Genomic DNA, 5,575 nt, shown 5'->3' on the forward strand with positions numbered 1-5,575 from the left:
AAACCTGTCAAAAACAGGCCAGTTAGCCAGTGGACTCTGTTAATCACTCCCTGCCTGTGCCAGGAGCACTAAGTTCAGTGAAGGCGGGTAGGGTGAGTTTCTGTCTACTCATTGTGGTACTGGTGTTTGGGGAGAGGAAAACAGAATTAAGATCTAGCTTTTGGCACAAAACACACAGTGTGCAGGCTAGGGATGTTGGGAAGCGATGCTGGGAGCTSCGGAGCACTCGCATTTAGGTAGTCGGTTGGCAGGGGACTGCTGCAGTGAAATCCGCTCTCTCTTTGGTCCTTAAGTCATCAGGACTTTTCCAAAGCAAATTACAGCCTTCTCCATTCCCGTGCAGTGCATGGGAGATAGAGGCAGAGGAAACAAAGCTTCCCCCAGACTGAAACAGCCCGCTACAACACTCTGCTCGAAGTCACAACAACACAGTAGAAATCCATTATTAACCAAATAACCCTAAGATCATCCACCTACTGATGGATGTCAATATATACCAAAAAAGTGCACAGGACAGCTGGCAGCATCAAGGTTCGGAGCTTGAAAAGGCGGGCGAGCTAATTGTTCCCACCTTTGCATCCTCCGTCCCTSTGCAGAAGCCTCTCCTTCCTCTTGGAGGGGGTATGACACGAAGGCAGATCACTTTGTTCCTTCTCAAAGTCGCTTTTCAAGTTTAACCTCTCGGAGCACTGTCCCTTATCAGGTCCTCGAAAGTGCTTGGCAGGTGGATGGGTGCCTGTAGAGGCAAAGCAGGGCTGCGGACTTGAAATAAAGGAGAAGGATTCCTAACTGTGTCTTACCCACCTGCTACARAAACCCAAGCGGATCTGATCTCTGGCAGATGCTTGGATGAGGAGCAAACTCTGGGAGCTGTTTTTCCTAAYTGTGTCTCTGTTGGGCGTCTTTTCATCCAACTGCTCTCTGCAGCCAGTGCAAGAGCTGCACAAGTTAACCTGGAGCTGCTCTCTTTCAGTGATGCCTGGGGTTTAGCTTTGAAAAAGTCACAGTTTCACGTTAAAGAGGGTTGGGACGAAAGTGAGCTGGGACTTGGTACAGCAACAGCTGGCTGTGAGGAAAGGCAGAGCAAAGCTGTGGGGCAGGGCACTCAGCACCCCTCAGCTGCCCCAAAAGCCCTTTTGCTCCAAGAGCTCTCCCTCAGGCAGCTCTCCCTGCTCCCTGGGATCATCTTCCCAAAGTAAGAAAGCTCTGTAAACAAATTCATGAGGTTGAAACTGCAGAAACCCTCTTGGTGAGTCCCACACTCGTGCCTCCCTTCCCAAAGCGACACTCTGGGAGGACTAACCAGCCTCTACAATTGACATCAAGCTGTGAAAAGGCTGTTGAGGCCAGAAGATGGCTAGGAGAGTCACGTGCGCTGACAAGTTACGAGGATTAAAATGTCACCCTAGGCTAGCAGAGCCGCCTTCCCTCTCACAGCACCACTCACGGACAGCGCCTGATATTAATGCTCCTGTGAGCACACACTCAAACCACGAGCAGGGCTCAAGCACTTTGCACGTGTATCCCACAGGAAAACTCGGAGGGCTTTTCCACTGGCTGGTTTACAGGTACGAGGTTTCTCCCACAAAATGCAAACGGGCTTTTCTTCCTCCTCTCTGCTCAGGCAGCTCTGCAATCCCTACCTCTTCCCAACACTTTCCTTCAGCTTCAAAATATCATAGCGTATTAGKGCAGGAGTCGGTTGATTTTCCTAATTTACTTTGTAGGGAGCTGGAGCTCATTCTTTCCACATGACTTCCACAGGAAACAGCACCTTCACACTGTAATCTCCGTCCCTCAGGATGCTCCTGTATGGGCAGGTGATATTCAGCACTTCCAAACCTATACAACCAGATGGATTAAGGAAAAGGACACCCTCTGGGCTCTAAATCTAACCTGATGTGTGCTGCTAGTTTTCCTATGCTCCCCAGGAGCAGGAGCGCCTCCCCTTGCACCCTTCTGAATAATTCACTGCTAAACTGTTCTTTCTACGCATTCACAACAGAGAGCTGGGCATACAGCGACAAGCAAACCAACAGCACACACAATCTCACCCCCAAGAGCAGTGCCACGGGTGGCTGGAAACCCTTGACCCTGCTCAGAAGCCTGTCCAAGTGATGAGCGTCTCATTTAAGAAATTAAGTCACCTCCTGGAACAGCGGTCTGTATCTGGGAATATAAAGAAGAATTTGGGACACAGATTCACCTGCAGAAGAAAACAGGATGTCCAGGGCTYGAAAACCCATACTCTTTTCATCACTCAAGTCCTGCTGATCGTCATCTGGAACTTCCCAAGGATTTTCTCCATTAAAAGGGCGGACAGATTTATTATGTTGCAAGTTGCAGCCCTTCCAGAGCCCTTTCAGACAGCTCTGCCATTCGTAAAGTGCTGATAAGGAAGAATGGCTGTGATGACATCCAAGATTAGACATACTATTTTAAACTAATTTCACTGCAGACTGCTCCTTCGGAATACTTGTGCTCCCCCCCTACTCATTTCCACCCTCCTCACCTCTCCTGTGGTGGCATTTGTCCAAATCAGAGACCTGATCCAGCTGAAAACTTTTCTCCTTCTGTCAGATGAGTTTCCACAGCACTGCAGTCTTCTCATCCAAGTCACTGCCACATTAATGCTCCCATGAGGGAGAAGGTGGGTACCAAAAACAGTTTGTTTCCCACTCAAAACAGAAACCCACACTTGTGTGTTTAAAAAGGGAACCCTGGGACCAGGCAATCACTGTAGGAGAAGCCAGAGGCCACAGGAAGCGCAGCCCAGGTCCGTACAATATCCCACGGCCAAGTATGGCATAACTCAGCCCTGCACGTATGGCATTGCTGACTGGAATTACTTGGGGCATCAGCTTGTAGCTCGCACAGAGATAYGCTGGATACGGGACTCTCAGAGGGCAGGGAAGCACACCGCAAGGTGGAAACCTCACCAGCTGCGAGATGTGGACAATTCCCAGGCCACATGACAACTTAAAAAAAACTATAAAACTCATTTCTTGCCTTGATCCGTCAACTGATTTCCTTCCGTGTCCTTGTTGATGACAAAACACACTGCAAGCCCTGCTAACACAGAGATGTTTTGGGGATGAATATACAGTTGCAAAGCTATTRAGTGTGTCCAGTGGCTTCAAAGGCCTGAACCAGCTGGCTGTCCTTTTACCTCGGCSACACTAAAAATGCTGTGATGAGCATTTTGCCTTCTTGGAGAGGGAAACTTGGTGCTGATGGGCAGCAGGCGTCATTTACAGACTGAGATTTAGAAAGTCCAAGTTCAGACCACCTCACTCGAGATTCTCATTCAGAAAAACAGAGAGAACCCCCAAAACACAGCGTGGGCCTTAGAGCACACGGAAAGCATGTCAATCACTTTGGGTACTTTCCTTCATTAAATACACCAACCTGAGGCACTCTGGGGAGCTCAGCAATAACTTTAATAGACGAATGTCCCACTCTCTGCAGTTCAYGTGGTGACATTTCCTATTTTCCCAACTTCATTTCTATCCAAACTAACCTTTCTTTGCAACTCTGGTTAGCATATTCCGCTCGCAGCAAGGTGAAAAAGACACATTCTGTTCTCYTTTCTTTCAAAGTTTTAAATTTTCCCTTTCGCAGGCAAAGCCCACAAGCACGAACCCACCTCTGCTCTTCCCTGGCTGGCCAGCTTTGCTGACTGCTGTGAGTGGGATGATGCATCCAGCAGATGGGCTGTAAATACTGGATCCTCCACTGGCAAGTTAAGCAGTGGGAAGGAAAAGGTGCAGCACATCCTTGCTCATCCCAATCCCATTGGATTTCAAACTCATCTGCCTCCGGAGGCCAGTGAGACCAATACGTCTAAGCTGAGCTTTTCATGGTTACATACACAAACACACACAGTTTTCCCTCTCCACAAARCTTCCATGCCAACCTCTTCTCAGATACTATCACTGAAATCTGCACAGCTTGAAACCAGCATCAATCATTTATCCCACTTTTCCCCATCACATTAGCACCAACCGCCTGTTAAACGCACACCACAACCACGAGCAAAGGCAGTGCCGACACGTGTTGAAGCTACAGTTGGAAGAACAACCCTCCCAAGGAGAGGCTGGGAAAGCCCCACTAGCTGCTGAGCATCTCAGACCCTGCAGACTGACCAAGGCGCATCTGGGGTGGGGGGGAAGGCAMACTGCCCAGTTGCAGATGCAGTTTCTAACCTACGTGAGGCTTTAGAAAACCCTGATGTCTCCCTGCACGCACAAACAAGTTGGAATATTTTATTTATTCATCAAAAAAGCTACCCCATAGGAGCTAGAGCATAGCCCCAGCCTCGCGGGATGATGTGACAGCTATTATGGGGCTGTGTTTTCTGCTCCAGCTTTAACAACTCCAAGAGCTTTCCAAAGCTAGAGAAGACCAGAACTGCAATCTGGACAGAAAACGATTCATAAATCCTGGAAACATAAATGATTCGGCTGCCAAGTGCAGCGCGATGTTCCTTGTTCCAAGCCTTGCACGTCCCGGCAGCCCCGCACGGAGGGTGCAAAGCTGCCGCAGAGACACGTGTGCGAATCCTGGGGAAGGAGATCCTCCAAACTCCCTCTGTCCTGACGGCACTTCAATGGACTGAATTTCCTCACCACTTTTGGGCCACTCGGTGCCTTCTCCTTGGGTGAGCTATTGATTTAAGCTTTCCAAATAAGCTCTCCCTAGAGACTGTGATTACCTTGCTGCACMCTTTATTTATTTATCTATTTATTTATTTACAACACTCATTTACGGCAGCAGTTTTATCTGACTGACTCTGTTAAGTAGAGCTAACTACTTTCAAAGCAAGTTTTCCACTTTACTAAGCAAACTGAAAGTTTCGGCAGAGGCTCCCCATGCAAAGAAGTGCAGCAACTATCCATGGCAACTCACACAACACTCCTCTAACCAAGCAACTCGCTTTCCCTTCGCTGCTGCAGCMCTGATTTTACTCCAAACTAGCTAAACGCACCCTCCAACGCCTTTCAAATCTGCATCTTAACTAGCGTTGGTACAAGAAGACAGAGAGGGAAGACGCCGAAGAATGGAAAGCGCGGCCTCCTTTTGCTGGGCTGCAAAACTTGCCACTTTATTCACATCAAGACCCTAAATTCCACCCCTGCTGCACCGCCGGGGCCTTTAGAAGTGATCAAGGAATTCCTCAGGTGCTTTAAAATGAGCTGTTGACCTACGGCTTCACTTCATTGCACGGCATTAACAGCGCAAGCCTTTAGAGTCACGCACATTTACCAGAAGCAGCATTCATCCCGCAGCGAGCTCGGGTGGAAAGACGGAGGTGCGGCTAGGTCTGCACTACCAGCGGCAGAGCATTTTGCGCTTGTTTACAAGCACTCTGCACAGCTGTTAAGCACACAAGCGGCAAGCCGGGCAAGGGAAGCGATGTGAAGTCATCCCCAGGCTACCTCGCGGCACAACCCGCCGCGTTTCCAGAGACGCTCCGGGGCGCTCGGTTTAAGCGTGGCGTTTGCCAGCTTTACGAACCCAACGGGGCGCTTCTCCTCCCCGCCTGCCCGCTCGGGCCCGCCCCGCACGCGGGGTC

The sequence above is a fragment of the Nothoprocta perdicaria genome, unplaced genomic scaffold (genome assembly GCF_003342845.1).
Source record: "Nothoprocta perdicaria isolate Ctin4 unplaced genomic scaffold, notPer1 scaffold_113, whole genome shotgun sequence".
NCBI classification, from domain to species: Eukaryota; Metazoa; Chordata; class Aves; order Tinamiformes; family Tinamidae; genus Nothoprocta; species Nothoprocta perdicaria.